The 17,328-nt window shown below is 49.0% G+C and overlaps 2 protein-coding genes across 3 annotated transcripts in view; one reads left to right on the top strand and one right to left on the bottom strand.

Annotated features, from left to right (window-relative positions):
- LOC139052441 (flavin-containing monooxygenase 5-like) overlaps positions 1-17,328 on the top strand; it is a 144,410-nt gene that overhangs the window by 85,868 nt on the left and 41,214 nt on the right. For both annotated transcript variants that reach the window (XM_070529542.1, XM_070529543.1), the window contains exon 2: positions 10,937-11,113. The gene's annotated coding sequence lies outside the window, so the exon portion shown is untranslated. The remainder of the gene's footprint in view (positions 1-10,936; positions 11,114-17,328) is intronic.
- The window catches only part of LOC135898891 (flavin-containing monooxygenase 5-like), a 101,334-nt gene that overhangs the window by 76,538 nt on the left and 7,468 nt on the right, over positions 1-17,328 (bottom strand). The window lies entirely within an intron of this gene.

Genomic DNA, 17,328 nt, shown 5'->3' with positions numbered 1-17,328 from the left:
TTGAGGTGCTCATGCGCAGTTCTCGCATTTAGTCTAACATGTGCACACTGTAAACAATAAATGTGAAAAAGGATTTAAAAAATGAAAAGCGTGTATTTTTAGCATAAGAAAGTTTCAATAGGAAAACAACAACAACCTAGATTTCGTTCTTTAGAAAACGATTCTTTCGCATTTATGCTGAAAGACAGTTTGGATTTACCATAATATAATTAATCCCTATAGCATGATGGAAACAAATTGTCATCAATACTGTCGGCAAAATGACATTCGTCTCTTTTTATCATCAATTAACATATGTGTGGCGCTACACCAGCCACGTCAGGGTATGTAGATATATCTTGTATGCGCGAGCCAGCTAGTTGGCCTCAATTTCTAAAAAAAGATACAGCTGCCCTCACAAAGAGTCATGCCACTCAGAGCATAGCTATATATATAAGCAGATAGAATTGATGCTTAGATGGTGTCGCGTAGTCACAGTTATCTTGTCCCCGAGTGTCTTGTCACATCTGAGATGTTATATACAGTGTGCTTATCTGCACAACCACGTCCCAGCTTTCGACTAGATGAAAGATGCAGTCATGAGGAGAGTAAAGTTACTTCCATAAGAGAGTAAACTGTGTAACAGCATTTTGTGTAAAATGACGGGAAAAGCAATCAGCGCAAAATGTTAATAAAATTAAAGAACATGTGAAAACCAGAAGAACAAGATAAGGCTTGTTAATAAAATTGTCACCCCCTTCTCTTTATGGAAAAATATTTTCTTTTTACAGTGCATAGAATTCGAAACACCGCTTTGCGCTGCTGAACTCGAGGTCGCCAGTTCGATTCCTGTCGTGGCGGCCGCATTTTGATGGGGGCGAAATTCAGGAACGCTCATGTACCTAGTTTTGTGTGCACGTTAGGGAAAGGTGTTCAAAATTAGTCCTCAGCGTCCCACTACGTCGTAGTTACGGCACATAAATTCGCAGCACTTAATTTTTTGTGCACCGATTCATACCATGCGATTGTCTGCTACCTGGAGGTGGTAGCAGGGCAAGATTGAATTATTCAGAGAAGTCGAGGGCGTCCTCTCTACTACGACTCCCTTATTACGGTCGCAGCTTGTGACGACGCCTCTTCAGAGCGATGTCATTGCGCTTGTGTATGGAGCAAGAATGGTCATGCCTGCTCGTTCCGATGCTTTTACGTCGACGTGTGCGGTTCGGCGGCTCTGTTTCGTGGGCATTCATCCAGGTCCGAGAACACTAGCATTTCGCTGGTTCATAAGCCGCGGCAGCGCAACAAGACACAGGTCCTGCCGCCAAGTGAGCCACCGTGCAACCTCGACGTCCTTCACGAACATCGATCACTCGCACAATGATGTTGCGCAAGACAGGCCTTTGCGAAACTACGCGAGAAGGCACAATGTATACATGAATGCCTATTCCTCGCAAACTGCTCTTGGCTGGTAACAGAGAGGGAAATGCTGTCTCCGAGTGCAACCGGAAGATGGCGTGATGTACAGGCGTAGCCAGAAGACGACGGACCCCTTGCTTTGCGGCGTCTGCGGCAGGATATATGACTTTCGTCATCTTAAAGCAGGGTCGTTGCTTCTCGAATTCCAGTGTCTCTTGCGCTCGATTTTCGTGCGTCATCGAGTCTCCATGGTGCGACAACATGCCATCGCACATTACACGTGCAGAAATATTTTGTCGCTGTCAAGGTAATCTGTAGCGGGCTTCTCTAGGTGGACGCGATGGGACCATGCACAGGGAAGGAAACCTAAATCCCCGAGTTGCAAAAACGAGAGACCGTATACGACAGTGACACCGACGGAGAGGGACAAATTGCACCACCTGCACGTTGCATTACAGATGCTTCGCTGAAATATGCATGGGGTGCTGCTGAAACATCTCGAGAGCTTTATAAGAGTTTTGAGCAATGTTTGGAGCGATATTCATAAAAAAAGAACCTTTCGCAGATGTAAGTCAATCTGAACAACTCATGCACCAAAGGCAGCGAAGCAGTATGTAAGCAAGTCTTTACACTCTTCGTCAGGAGTACTAGGGATGTTTGTTGGCGGCTTTTATGATGGTTCATCACCGACGCCCTGGTCATATATACGGCCGCTTCGGGGATACCACGGAGGCTGTGCTGCTCTTTACCACCGCAACAGTGCAGACGCCTAGCTGATATCCAACTGGGAGCCGGTAACACAAGACGTGAGAAAGAAAAATTACAAATTAGTGGCTAAAGCAACAGATGATAATAATAATAATAATAATAATAATAATAATAATAATAATAATAATAATAATAATAATAATAATAATAATAATAATAATAATAATAATAAAATCGCGCTAATAAGGTGTTCTCATTTGTGTACGCAAGCTAACCTTTATTTAATAGTCATTCATAATCACTTTTCAAATTAATCATATGGCACTTTAAATCAGGTCACGTTGCTGATCGCTAGTGAGCACGCCACCCCACGCCCGCATTCAGCGCACGAAAACGACTGCGAAGCTACCTTTAACATCTTCTCTGTAAAATGCCGTTGAGATCACTATATATAGAGTAACTGGCATGGTTTCCCAAGAAGGTGCACAGGTAGTACACACTCTCGGCTTCATTGTAGTACCACTAATTTGTCCCGAATTCTGTGTGACGAGACCAAGGCAGTATCGCTCACTGTGATATTTTGTAGAAGTACGTCACGTTTTGTCTGTCCGATTCATAGCGCGTGTCACGATAGTTTTCAGTGCTAGCAATACCGTTTTCCCCCACAGCGCTGCAACAGTGGTGCACGTGAAAAGTTGCATGTGCCACATACACAGAGATCGGACGAGAGACCTTGTGGCAGGAGCACTGTTGGGCGAATAGCTTTCAGTGTAATCGAGCCTCCATATGAGAGATGACGCCCCACGTAGACGCGTACTGCGTATTGCAAGATGTCTTAATACGCAGATCCCACGCATTGTGGGAATCAATCTTGTACAAAACTTTTTGCAGGTGACTGGCTGTCTAGCCTCTTTCGGAGTTCCGCAAGATTACCAGATGGCGCAACATGTCCGCGTAAGGAGCGCAATTGTGTGTGATCCACAGTGAAACGTGAGGCTGCCTTAGTTGCTCGCGGCGCATGGTCAAGGCACCACCCCGTGATTCCCTTTTCCAGTGAGACACCTCAAGTGAATGTCTATAACTATTCCGTGTCAAGAGGTTGAGGCTGACAAGTTGAAATTCAAGGAGCACCGTTAATTTGCTTGTTATACAGCTGCTTTGTTGCTATGCAAGTTTCTGCCCCATATGTTAGCACCGGTAGAATGCAATGATTGTACACTTTTCAACGACAGTGGCAAGCTCCCAGTCAGGATTTGGTAAGCTGCCAGAGGTACCTGCCGTATGCACTCCAACTTATTTTTCTTCGGTAAATTTCCTTCTCATAATCAGGGTCTCCTGTGAGTAATTGACTGTGATTAAATAGCTGGGCAGCGATCATGAATTCCTGTTCCCTTGCGAGGCTATTGAACATTTCCTTTGTCTTCTGCATGTTGACTTTCAGCCCCACTCTTACACTTTCTTGGTTAAAGTCTTTAATCGTTTGCTGTAATTCGTCCCGAGTGTTGCTGAACCGGACAATGTCATCTGCAAACCGAAGGTTGCTGAGATATGCGCCATTGATCCTCACTCCTAAGCCTTTCAAGTATGATAGCTTGAATACTTGTTCTAAGTATGCTTGCCGTCTAAGGCCTTTCATTTTTCATTTTCTATAAGCATGCAGTGAATACTATTGGAGAGATTGTGTCTCCTTGCTGTAGTATATTAGTTTCAGTTTCTGTTTGCCCTTACACGCCGCCAGTGGCGCCAGTGTTTCCACCTGTATATATACATGCCTCTGAATAAAGAGGGCTAGTTCCGTTGCGGCCGTGACTGTATTCGTGGTTCATCTGCGGCTACCGCCGAAACACAACAATGGCGACGAAGATGGGATCTTTTCGAGGGGCGTAACCGCGCCTGCAACTTTACTACGCCATGAGCTGTATCGGGCTCGCTCCGCCGCCCCCATTCTTGCCTGTACCCGGCCGCCCTCCTGTTCCCTGGCCGCAATGGTACCGGATGTTCGAGAACTTTCTGCTGGCATCAGGAGCATCCGACTTCAAGCCTGAACGTCGCAAGGCCCTGCTGATACACAGCCTCGGCGTTGAGGGTCAACGTATCTTCTCCAGCCTACTGCTTACGTCGGATGCCGCCCAGAGCGGTGAGTCAGCTGCCGGCGGTAAACGCAGTAAGGAGAGCGAAGACGCCGCTCAGCCTTCCGTTTATGACGAAGCTATCGAAGCCTTAAAGCAACATTTCACAAGCACAAGCAATGTCGTCGCGGAAAGGCACCGGTTTCGCCGACGTATGCAACAACCGGGGGAGTCTGTACAGGAGTACGTTGCTGCACTACGTGCTCTCGCGGTAGCATGTTCTTATGTGTCTCTGGAAGACTCGCTTCGTGACCAGTTCGTGGAAGGGGTCGCGTCCCAGCATCTTCGCGAACGCCTTCTTCTTGAGGGCTCGACCCTCTCGTTCCCCCGAGCAGTGTCATTAGCTTCACAAGTCGAACAAGCCAATGAGGACATTCGAGAATTTGCTTCCGGCAATGTGCAGCGCATATCAGGGCACTCTCGCATGGCGCTATACGACCATAGAAGCACTGGAACGCGCCACACTCCGCGTAACGACGCGCCCCTGCGTGAACCTCGTACCGAGGCGAGCCTGCAGCACGACAGCCGCCAACCTGCCTCGTATCTGCGCCTATACAACTCGTCCTCTCACTGCTATCGTTGTGGTTCGCGCCAGCACCGTGCCGCATCAGCCCGCTGCCCAGCCCAAGGCCAACGTTGCTATCATTGTGGTCTCGTTGGTCACTTCAGCGCGGTATGCAACAAGAAGCGACGGGCCGTTGCGGTTCGTGAGCTTAGCGAACAGGCATTGCCCGACAATGAAACCTTGCCCGACAGTGAAATTGACAATGAAGCTGTGAGCATTCTATGTGTGACCGCGTCCGGCCGCGCCGGAATTCTAGTGGAGGTAGCAGTTGGTCACACGACTTTAACATTCCTTATCGACTCGGGATCTTCAGTCTCCATTCTAGCGGGGGATCTTTTTGATAAACATTTTGCCGAACTGGTGCTGCTGTCCGCGCCCCGTGTGCAGCTGTTAGATTATTCAAAAAAGCCTATTCCAGTGCGAGGGTCCTTTCTTTCGAAAGTCGCATACAAGGAACGCGAGGCGTCCATTCTGTTCTACGTTGTCTCCCAAGGTACATCGCTTCTGGGTATCGACGCCATTATGGCTCTTGACTTCCAGATTGATGGCTCGTCCCTCCGCTGCCTTGAGACTACTACGTCAACTAGCAGTGCTACCAACGTACAAGTTCCAGTTCAGGAACCGGTTTCATCTGCACGTCTTCCAGCACAGTTGCGCTATGAATTTGCATGTCTTTTCGACTCCGCCCTCGGCCTAGCAAATGGGTTTGTGCATCGTGTCAAAGTAAGGCTCTCGATTCCGCCCGTTGTAGCAAAACTTCGCCGCCTTCCTCTTTCACTCCGAGCTCGGGTATCTGAGGAACTTCGTCGGCTAGAGCAGTTGGGCGTGATAGAGCGCATTAACGCTTCAGAATGGGTGTCTCCGATTGTTGTTGTTCAGAAGAAGGATGGAGGCATTCGTGTTTGCGTGGACCTACGGGAGCCTAATAAAGCTGTCGTGACGGATAGTTTCCCTCTTCCACACACAGAAGAACTCCTCCACAGTCTTTATGGGGCAACGCATTTTTCGAAGCTGGACCTCGCGTCGGCCTATTACCAGGTTTTGCTCGATCCTGAAAGCCGTGACTTGACAGCTTTCATAACTCACGATGGCCTCTTCCGCTTCAAGCGCGTTTGCTTCGGGTTGGCACCCGCCCCGGCTGCATTTCAACAAATCATGTCGAAAATCCTTCAAGGATGTTCTGGTGTTTTGTTCTATATCGATGACATCATTGTTTTCGGGAAGAGCGAACAGGAACACTTGGCCAACCTGACCGCTGTACTGCGGGGCATCAAGGAAGCAGGGCTCAAGTTGAATGACAAGTGCGTATTTGGCGTACAGGAACTTTCCTTCTTGGGACACAGGATCACATCGCAAGGCATCTCTCCTTTGCCAGAGAAAATTGTTTCCATTATGAATACTCCGGCGCCCACTGATAGTACTAGTCTGCGCTCTTTCCTCGGACTGATCGAGTATTATGCCAAGTTCGTTCCCAGGCTTGCTGATGTGGTAGAACCAATGCGAGCTCTTCTCCGGAAGAACCAGCCATTCATATGGAATGATGCTGTAGACGCCAGCTTCGCCCAGGTGAAGTTTCTGCTCTCTTCCAGCAAAGTCCTGCACATGTTTGATGCGTCCCTTCCGGTTGTAGTGTCCACTGACGCGTCCGACTGCGGACTGGGTGCTGTTCTCCAGCAGGTTGATGGCCACATGCTGCGAACTGTTGCCTTTGCTTCACGCACACTTTCACCTGCAGAGAAGAAATACGGAGTTGGAGAGCGTGAAGCGCTGGCGTGTGTTTGGGCCTGTGAGCATTGGCATACGTACTTGTGGGGACGGCATTTCACATTGCGCACGGACCACCAAGCTTTGGTCTCGCTGCTCTCTTCTCAAGGCACTGGGCGCCGCCCCCTTCGCATTGCACGCTGGTCCGAACGGCTGCTTCGCTACAATTATACAGTAGAGTATCGGAAGGGGTCTCAAAACCAGGTGGCGGATGCCCTTTCCCGCCTTCCAGTTCCGTCTCCGCAGGAAAATGTCTCATTTGATGAGGTTGTGTCCTTTGTTGAGTTACCGTGCCTCACTAAAGAGCAGTTTCAACAGGCCCTTCGTGATGACTGCATGTTAGAACAAGTTAAGATCTATGTCGCCACATCTTGGCCTGCACATAAGACGCTCTCGGGCGAACTTCAGCCTTTCTTCTTGGTACGTGAAGAATTGTCCGTCGTTGACAATCTGCTCCTGCGCGGCGAACGAATCGTCGTTCCCTTGGTTCTCACACCGCAGGTAATCGCTGCTGCCCATGAAGCTCATCCTGGTATTGTTCGAACAAAAGCTCGGCTACGAGAACGGTACTGGTGGCCAGGCATGGACAGGCAAGTGGAGCTTTCCATCCAGAACTGCAGCATATGTCAGATGGCTGACAAAAGTACGAAGACTGCTGCCACCCCTTTGCAGCCAGTACCCCTGCCAGAGCGTCCATGGCAGAAGCTTGCTGTTGACATCGTCGGCCCTATAGAGAGAGCCCCACATGACTGCAGATATGCCATTACGCTCATCTACTATTTTTCCAAGTGGCCAGATGTTCAATTCTGCAGTGAAGTATCCTCCCGCACAGTCATCATCTTTTTGCTTCACGTGTTCGCCCGTGAAGGCTATCCGGACGTGGTGGTCTGCGACAACGGGCCCCAGTTCTCATCTAGGGAGTTCATTGAGTTCCTCAAAGATCGCGCCATCCGCCTTGTGCACTCTTCCGTTTACTACACCCAAGCGAACGGACTAGTCGAGCGGTTTAACCGGGTCTTCAAGAATTTTGTGCAGGTCGCTATGCTGGAACAGCGTCCGCTTCGCCAAGCGGTTACAGAGTATTTGGGCATATATCGCTGCACGCCACATGCCACTACGGGAGTTCCACCGTCTGTTCTCCTACACGGACGGCGACCGAGAACACGCCTTGACGTTGTGGGTCACCCGTCACCAGCTTTCTTCAGCGATCCTGTTTCCGAACTTCATCGTCTGCGCCAACGAGTTAAGAGCAAGCAAGACTACAGCAAAGAGTACACAGACCATCGCAGGGCCGCGAAGAAGACAACAGTGTCTGTTGGTGATTACGTTAGAATAAGAAAACCTGGAATATCGGTTAAGGGAGACCTCGCGTTTAGCCACCCGAGAAAGGTAATCAGTCAACAAGGTCCATCAACGTTTCGGCTTGATGATGGACGAACCTGGAACGCGTCGAAGCTATCCAGGGTACCTGCAGCTTCAGCCACATGGAATCAGCCGCATAATGCTGTTTCCGAACCCGTGACTCCGTCGTCGGCATCTCGGCAATCCAACGATTACGCCTCAACAGCTCGTCCCGAAGCCTCACCAGCTACGCCCACGCTACGAGCTCCAGCGTCAGCTATGCCGGATGACCGTGTGCTTCAACGTCGGGTCCAACCACCGAGGAACAGAAGGCCTCCAGATCGATACCGGGACCACATGTAGCTTGGGTGCTAGGTGCAGACGGGTGCAGTGTCAGAACTTGAGTGCTGCACGAACTATGTGCACATGCCTGTGTTTCTGCGAGCAATTTGTCGTTTTTGCTTTGTCTTTTTGGCGTTGCTTGTCCTAGGCCATGCTGTATAATTATTCGATACAGTATTATTAATGTTGAGCACATGACATGTATAGTGAAGATAATTGTAATTAATTGCAAATACTGTATATATGTGTAACAACACTAATCTATTATTAGTTACCTTGTTCTTGTAACTTGTTGTTCTTGTTACCTTGTTCTTGTAAGGAGGGGAATATGTAGTATATTAGTTTCAGTTTCTGTTTGCCCTTACACGCCGCCAGTGGCGCCAGTGTTTCCACCTGTATATATACATGCCTCTGAATAAAGAGGGCTAGTTCCGTTGCGGCCGTGACTGTATTCGTGGTTCATCTGCGGCTACCGCCGAAACACAACACTTGCCTGAAGCCTTTATTGATAGGTAATTTTCAAATTTTCTTGTAGGTAATCAAGGTAGCCGTGGAATCTTTGTAGATATTTCCCAAGATTGCACGTATGCCTCCCGTGCTCCTTGAGGGGGAGAGAGAGAGATAAACGGGGAGGAAGAAGAGGTTAACCTGAAAAGATTGTGGTTCGCTACTCTGCATTGGGGGAAGGGTAAGGGGTAATAAACTGTACACCTTGATTACGCAATGACTCTATGACTGCTGGTATCTCTACTGAATCAAATGCCCTTTCATAATGTACGTATGCATACTGTGTCTCAAAATTATGCGGCACAGCGGGCGTCAGTCAATCTGTGCCAACATACAAATGCACGTGTCCCTATATGCGCGTTGTGTCTCCTCGCGTGACAGGGTCGCTTTTAGAGTCAGAATTATTTAACTAAATTATGGGGTATTGCGTAGAAAAATCACGATTTGATTATGAGGCACGGCGTAGTGGGGGTCTCGGGAATCATTTCAACCACCAGGGTAAACACATTCTTCTTTTTATTCTCTGTTGCCGAATTAAATTGTCAAGAACACCTCAAGTGGTTGCTAGCCCAACCTGTGTCTTCCACCTTTCTTATATTATGCAATTCGGCTCGAGGACAAGAGCTCCACTTCTACAGAGACGAAAGGTAAAATCGTGAGTGCTCGTTTTATATGCAAGTCATAATCTTCATCCACTGTTCTTGGCGAACACATTCATTCAATGGTAGCTTTCCTAGCAAGTATTAATTTAGAAGGTCCGTTCAACCTTTCTGCAACAGAATATAATATGTGTATCTACGCCTCGACGCCAATTCATGCTGTTTACGGCCTCCAATACTTATCAATAGGCCCAGAAGCCGCATAAGTGTTACGGCACACGTCAAGCGCATATAATGATCGGACGGGAAGAGCTAAGAAGTCTGTAAAGGAGCCAAACAAATGCTGATTTTGTTTCTCGCATATGGGCTTGGCGTATGCAACATTGTGAGACTCGATACACAGCACCGTCGATAGCTTTTGCATCAATTCACGCCCCGATATAGGTGAACTCCATGTAGCATACACTGCAGTACATACAGGACACAATATATTGTGTGCCAATATGCAAAAAATAGTCGGATGGACTAACGGCAAATCTATGACGTCTCGTAGGTGGGTGCCTGGAACGAAAATGAGACTATGTAGTTGCGATAAGGTCGACCTTTCACTTGAAGAACTGTTCTGAAAACGGACGCATACCCGTCACGAACCACTGTGGCACGCGACGCCAGATGCACATGAAATAAATGTGGCACTTTCGAAGTTCTCGCAATTTTGAAGCAGCGAACGACAGTTTACAGCGCAACTGATTCGGACACCATGGAGACATGGGCAGAGGAAACCAATATAGCTCCCTGCCAAAAGATTATCTGCAGTCGAATGCCAAAGGGAGTACAAGCGACTCTATTTCATCACTGTAAGCATCATAAAAAATTGGCACAGTCTCCCGGAACACTCAACTTAAACTCAGAACATTTCGGGACAAAGAAGTTGCTCAAAACCACGTGCAAGCAGTTTTGTAGATGCACGTATGTTGCTGACACTGCCATCGGGACATCGTTTTTTTTTTTCAAGATCGGAAGACGTGCGGGAAATTTCAAATACCAGTAATTAAAGATAGCGCTAACCGTTCACAGAGGCGCGCAACTTAACACCACGACTCTGGCAGGCAGAACGAGCCGGGCGATGCGTGTCAGTGTCGACCCGACCGTTCGTCCGGGGCTCTCCCTTCCTGCAACGGCCCACTCGCCGCGGCCAAGGGTGAAAGTGTTCGAGGAGGCCCGCCGCCGCTGCCGCCCAAATTTGGGTCAAGTCAGCGAGGGCGATGGCACTATACCACGCCGCACTCTGTTTACCAACGCACTCTGCCCGTCTCTTCCTTCCCACCGGCTTCCTCCTTCCACTTCCCACCGGTTGTTTTCTTTCGCTTTGCCTTGGTCTGCGCTCCCTTCGAGTTGTACACTTTCTCTCTCTTTCGCTTTCTCACTTTCACTACCCGATCACGAAAAGTGAGAGTGCGCAATTTCTCCCTCCCACCTCACGTCACCATACTGATGCTTTCTTCATTTCTTCTTTTATTTTATACTGCCGTCTCTTTGAAACTTTGGTGTTGTGCTTATACTTGTCCCCCTTGCCTGCTTTCCAGGCAGAGGAAGGTGCAAGGGAATCTCATCAGGCCGACGATGCAACGGGACTTCGCAGGAGCCCGGTGGGGTCCGTGTGGTCAACGGCCTGGGAGCGCACGGCGCAGAAGAGAGTCCGTTGGTCATCTGACGACGCGGGGATGACGGCGCCAGGAAATCCAAGCCACTGAGTAACGGAGGTGGGTGCGTGCACTTTCGGGAGCTAGCTTATTCCCTGCTTAAGGCACGCCGCTTGTCGTTCATCTATCCGTAATGTGAACGCAAAAAGAGCGGCTGTCACCTTGCATTAGGGAGGAGATTTGTTTGCGCTTCTCTACGTTTACGCTGTCTGTAGAGCGATCGAGCAGAAATGTCCTAGGACGTACTTACCGCGGCCACCAACCTACCGGACTCTATATATAGTACCGAAGCCTGAAGGAGCTCACGTAGTGTAAATTATTAATCGGCCATACAGGAACGCATTTTTGTTTTTGTATTTCTATTTTTTTTGTTTCTGCATTTCTGAAGCACAATGCACGAGACTGACGTAGTGGCCGCGTCGCGGTAAAAGCTTGTGCTTCCTGCGTGGAGGTAGTCTAACCAACTCTGCAGGCATTTTCACTAAAGTTGTTCTCTCTCTCTCTCTCTCTTTCTGCCTTTTGGAGAAAGAAACGCAATCCGGACGACAAGAGGTCACTTACAGAATACGGACGTTTTGCTTTAGTGTCGGCGTGTGATTTGTTGTCCTGTGCCTTCCACTTCCTCAGTTTCTGTCTTTTCCCCTTTGATCGAGTGGCCGTTGTCATTTACTTTTTTATATTACACTTCGTACAATTCATATAGCTTATATTGTTAGAAGTTTTATGTTCGCGCTTAGTATAGCAGCAGAGTATAATAGTAGTCCCTGATGAGGCACTGGCACATTCCCAAGCTGAGGGATGTAGGAAACAGCATATTTAAATGTAAAATATATAAAACAAGTTGAACACATGTTGGTTAAATACAGTTGAATGAAACAGGGAATGTCCGTGTGAATAAACAAATGCCAGCTCGCTTTTCTTTATTTTCTATTCCATGTTTATATGTTTTCAAGGAAAAAAAGTAATAATAATAAGAAATTTCACAAAGTGTGCGGAGAGCTTGAGCTGTCGCATTCGTATTTGCCGCTTTTGATGCGAACTGTATATAAAATAATCCTCGCTAATATAAAGGAAGATAGTTGTCCTCTTTTGTTCTTTTTTGTGCGCTTGTGTATGAAGAACTGTCGCACTGCACTCTTATGTCGAATGCGTCAAGCATCAAACTGAAGATTAGACGATTTTTTTTTCTTGATGCGCACCACAACGCAGCCTGTTTTCAGCTATGCTTGAAGCGCGCGTGGGCGATCGAGAGGAAATTGTTCGCATTGCTAACTTCAGATACCCAGCTTGTTGCTTGAGCAAGCCGTATGTGAATGAATTTGCGGGAAGCGTAGATGTGTACGCAAGGCAAAAATAATAAAGGACAGTAAAACTAGGCAGCATAACCGTACACAACAGGTTGGATGCAGGGCTCAAAGCGAACAGTTGCAAACGGGTCATAAAACTCTGGGAAGTTTCTCATCTCACGGCGGGGGGCGCTGCGAGCTGTCAAGGAGAGTGGACGCATTTCACGTCGGCTCCATCGAATCCATGTCCTGCCGCCAAAAATTTGTTCTGCACCGCCCGAAACCAGTTGGACTACATCCGTGAAATCACCAGGAACCCGTGAACATCGTTATTATCCAGGTGGGCCAATTTTTGGCAGTTCTACGGGACTCTCTTCTTCAACCACGCGAACGCCGTAGGCGCGGTAGCCGCGGACGCGGCACCAGACGCGACCTCCATGGCTCTCGTACGGGGCTATGACCCAGACAGCATGTGAGAAATGGAGCTTTCGACCGCGGAGACGCCAGTTTTTGATGAAACTACGGAGTATACCATCCAGAAAAAGTTAGAACAATGGGAGCGTGCAACCTCGACGCGCGCCCGTTCCGAACATCAACGCAGCCACGGTGGCGGCAGTGACGGCCACGTCAACACTCTGGCTTTTGGCAAGCACGCTTAAAGTAAGCGCTGGAAGCCACAGGTCATGCCGAAATTCGGAGCGGAAGACGCTGTAGTCTTCATCAAGCCAAAGGGAACGCTGAACCTCGCACAATTTAAAGGCAGCAACCAGATCGGGGAAGCAACGTACGCTGCTGCCGGCATTCCGCGGGCGTCGCAGGATCTCGCAATTTGGCCGGCCTGGGACCAGAATATAATTATTATTGGCATCAAGAACGCCAAACTTATTCGTCAGGTCCTTGCGATCGGACAGCTCCAACTCGGAGGACAGGCCCGAGCGGTTCAAGCCTACCTCAAGTCATCGGACAACACAAGCCGTGGTGTTATTCAAGTGGATCCCACAGCCACTGAAGCGGATATTACTCAAGCCATTTATTCGCCAGAGGCTCCCGTAGTAGGAGTCCGAAAATTAGGAGAGACCAACGTAGCAGCGATCACGTTCGAGGGCCGGAGGGTGCCTTTCAGCGTTTATTATTGGGGCGAAGCTGTGCCGGTTCGGCTCTACCGCAAGACGACGCCAGCCTGTCCCCGCTGCGGCACGATCGGACATCGCGCCGATGTTTGCCCTAATCCACAGGCCGGTCGATGCCAGGCTTGCGGCGAGACGGATATAGAAGAGGGCCACGAGTGTCAACCCAGCTGCCTCATTTGCGGGGGCCCTCATGCCACGGGATCAATTCAGTGCACGCAAAAGTACAGGAGAGGCGGTGCTGGAACTGGGACCAAGCGGAAGCCCGTCCATGGAAAAGCCAGTCAGCAACATCACTCCAGGAACGCTGGAGGGAGCGAAGCCCCCGACCTGCAAGCTCGGACGCAGGGGGCGACCCCTTCGCCTCGACCGCATGCAGGAGCCTTCAGAGGGGGCCCCAAAGGAGGCGGTCGTCCAGCAGACAAGCACGATGGGCCAGAGCCAGAACACAGTCCCGGGAACAAAACGAGCAGCAACAAGGTGAGCTGGGCCAGTGTGGTTGCCTCCCCTCCCCTCACGTTGGCTAATGAGAGACTTAGGGCTGAGAACGAAAGGCTCAAACTAGTAATACAACAACTTAGAGAGAAGACGGCAGCGGACGATACAGGAAACTCTAGAGCACTTCAGGTACCCTCAGCTCAGGCGATGGAGGAGGACAACCCTCCCCCGCTGCCGTCAGGTAGTGCGACTAAGTCACCCCCTCGTATGTCAGAATTCGGCCGAGGAGCGTCGGGCGGCAGCGTAGCGTTGGCGGCTGCACCCTCGACAGAGGAGTGTACCACACGCGCAGATGTGGACGCAATTACAAATAAATTCAGTTCATGGATGGAAAGCATGGAAAAGCGCATGCGAGAGGAAATCGAGAAAATGGAATGTCGCATGCTACCAAGCCTACAGGCTAGCGTAGAAAGAATTGAAGAGACGCTAAGCAAAAAAATTGAGCAGAACTTACAAGGAATGACAGAGCAGACAATTCAAAAAATGTTAGAGCCGCATCTCTCAAAACTCCATGCTTACGAGATTAGGATTGACCGTAAGTTACAAGAATTCGCTGAATGCTCGCGCACTAAGACACCCAGATTGACAGGAAAAATGGGCACCAGGCAGATTATGTCTGATGATGCGCTTGACCTGAGTAAAGAACAAGGACTGACCTCTTCCAGTTTGCAATATGGCTCGTCAAACTAAGTTAACAATATTACAATGGAACTGCAGGGGTTTTAAACGTAAGCGGGAATCTCTGCAACACTATGTGGACTGTCTAGATGAGAGACCGGATGTAATCGCGTTACAGGACGTTAATGCCGCAGTTAAACTCAGGTCGTACAGTACGCATCAAACTAACACTTCGACTTGCATACTTGTACATAAAGACAGTACGGCTTCAACTGTAGACCTCGAACTTAATGCTGAAATAGAACATGTGTTTATTCGTATCCTCCCTAACACTCGTTCCAGTAAAGGGGCGTACGTACTTAACATATACAGCCGCCCTAAACACAGGACAGCAGTCTTTGACGAAATTTTTTGAAAAGCAATGGAGGCTGCAAAAACTGCGCCTCTCATTATAGTGGGGGATTTTAACGCGCACAGCTTTCTTTGGGGTTACAACAACGAAAACGTAAAAGGCAGGAAACTGGCAGCAGCAATATCGGATATGGCTCTTACTATTCTGACGGACCCGCAGCATCCTACAAGAATAGGCAATAGCGTTTCAAGGGACACATGCCCAGATTTAACGCTAGTCAAAAATGTTAAAAATTGCGAGTGGCAAAATACGCACGAAACCTTAGGCAGTGATCATTATATACTCCGAATTTGCCTAGACCACAACAAGCATCGTAAACACAGGGGACAAGCTCGGCTTACGAATTGGTCGCTTTTTCGAGAGTTCGAGGGTCCTCAGCTCGACTCGCCTATTGAGGATTATGAGCAATGGGCTGAGTCACTTCTAGCTGCCAGAGAGAAAGTGACGAGAACGCTACACACCTCAGAGGATGTCCCGGCAGTCGACAACCACCTTCTCCACCTCTGGGAGGCCAGGAGAGGCCTCACCAGAAGGTGGAAAAAGCAAAAACACAATCGCAAGCTTAAAATCAAGATTGCTGAAATTACACGACAAGCGGAGGAATACGCGTGGACCTTAGCCAAAAACAACTGGCTAATCAAGTGCGACTCATTAAGAGGTGGGCTTGGCGTCAAGTCTACGTGGAGCCTACTGCGATGCCTCATCGAACCCAGCAAGACGAGCGGAGAGCAGCAGCGGAACCTCAAGAGAGCCCTCCACGGCTATGAGGGTACGGATGAGCAGCTGGTGGCAGCCCTGACGAGCAAATACCTCTGTACGACCAAAGATGACGAGCCTGTGCTGCAGTATGAAGGCAAAGATAATCCAGAACTCGACAGAGACTTCGAAGTAGAAGAAATACAGGCGGCGCTACTAACCATGAGAAGAGGTACGACGCCAGGACAGGACAAAGTTACAGTCGGCTTGCTCGCCAACATGAACAAGAAGATGCTAGGCCAGCTGACGGATTATATCAATGAGTGTTGGAGAGCTGGCAAGCTGCCCCTGGCGTGGAAATCGGCAGACGTCAGCTTTATCCCTAAGCCGGGCAAAGAGGTAAATATTAACAACCTCCGTCCTATTTCACTCACGTCATGTGCCGGCAAGCTGATGGAGAAAGCAGTGCATGCCAGACTTTCAGCGTATTTGGAGGAAAACGATTACATGCCCCACACCATGTTTGGCTTCAGGGAGCGCCTATCCACGCAAGACGTACTGCTGCAGCTCAAGATGGAAGTTATTGACCCACCCAACACACGCAGTAGCAGAGCCATCTTAGCCCTAGATCTCAAGGGCGCTTTCGATAATGTGAAGCACTCAAAGATCCTGGAGAACCTGCGGAAGACACAGTGTGGAAGAAGGACTTTTGAATACATCAGAGACTTCCTACTAGACAGACAGGCTCATGTAAAAATCGGAGATTTTAGGTCCCAGCCAATCCCTATGGGCACCAGGGGTACGCCACAAGGAGCCGTCCTCTCCCCTCTGCTCTTCAATATTGCTCTTATAAATTTGCCTGAGCAACTCGATCGCATAGAAGGAATTCGGCACGCCCTCTATGCAGATGACATCACGGTCTGGGTGATGAAGGGCAGTCTGGGGCAGATGGAAGAGGCGCTCCAAGAGGCTGCTTCGACAGTCCAAAAATATGCTGAGGAGTGCGGACTGCGCTGCTCTCCGGAAAAATCGGCACTTCTAATCATGCGCAGACGAGAAGATGAAGCCCCGGTCAAAATTAGGGTGCACGACGCTGCGATCCCTGAAGTGGAGACAGTGCGTATCCTGGGACTACTGGTTAACAACAAGGGTGTCAACGCAGCAATGATTACTCAACTCCGTACATCATGCGAACAAGTAATGCGAATGATCACACGTATCACCAGTAAAACGAGAGGGATGGTGGAGAACGACACTCTTCGGTTGGTCAAAGCCTTTATACTCAGCAGAATTGTGTACGTAGCTCCGTACCTTCGGATGAGGAGGTGCGATTTAAAACATTTCGATGTCATGATCAGAACAGCATATAAGAAGGCACTAGGACTGTCGGTCAAAACATCTACAGAGCGCTTATTGCAGTTGGGGGTGCACAATACAACAGATGAGATAATTGAGGCCCACCTATTAAGTCAATATGCCAGATTGGCAGGAACGAAAACAGGACACAAGGTACTAGAGGACCTAAATATCAGCTGTCCTTACTGTACGGCAACAAGACAAGACATTCCGAAAGAGTGGAGGGGCAAATTCGCGACACTGCCCCTTCCTAAAAACATGCACCCAGAATATCATCAAGCA

The sequence above is a fragment of the Dermacentor albipictus genome, unplaced genomic scaffold (assembly GCF_038994185.2).
Source record: "Dermacentor albipictus isolate Rhodes 1998 colony unplaced genomic scaffold, USDA_Dalb.pri_finalv2 scaffold_23, whole genome shotgun sequence".
Classification (NCBI taxonomy): domain Eukaryota; kingdom Metazoa; phylum Arthropoda; class Arachnida; order Ixodida; family Ixodidae; genus Dermacentor; species Dermacentor albipictus.
Note: the sequence above shows the minus strand (reverse complement) of the source record. Positions and strands in the feature narration are given on the sequence as shown.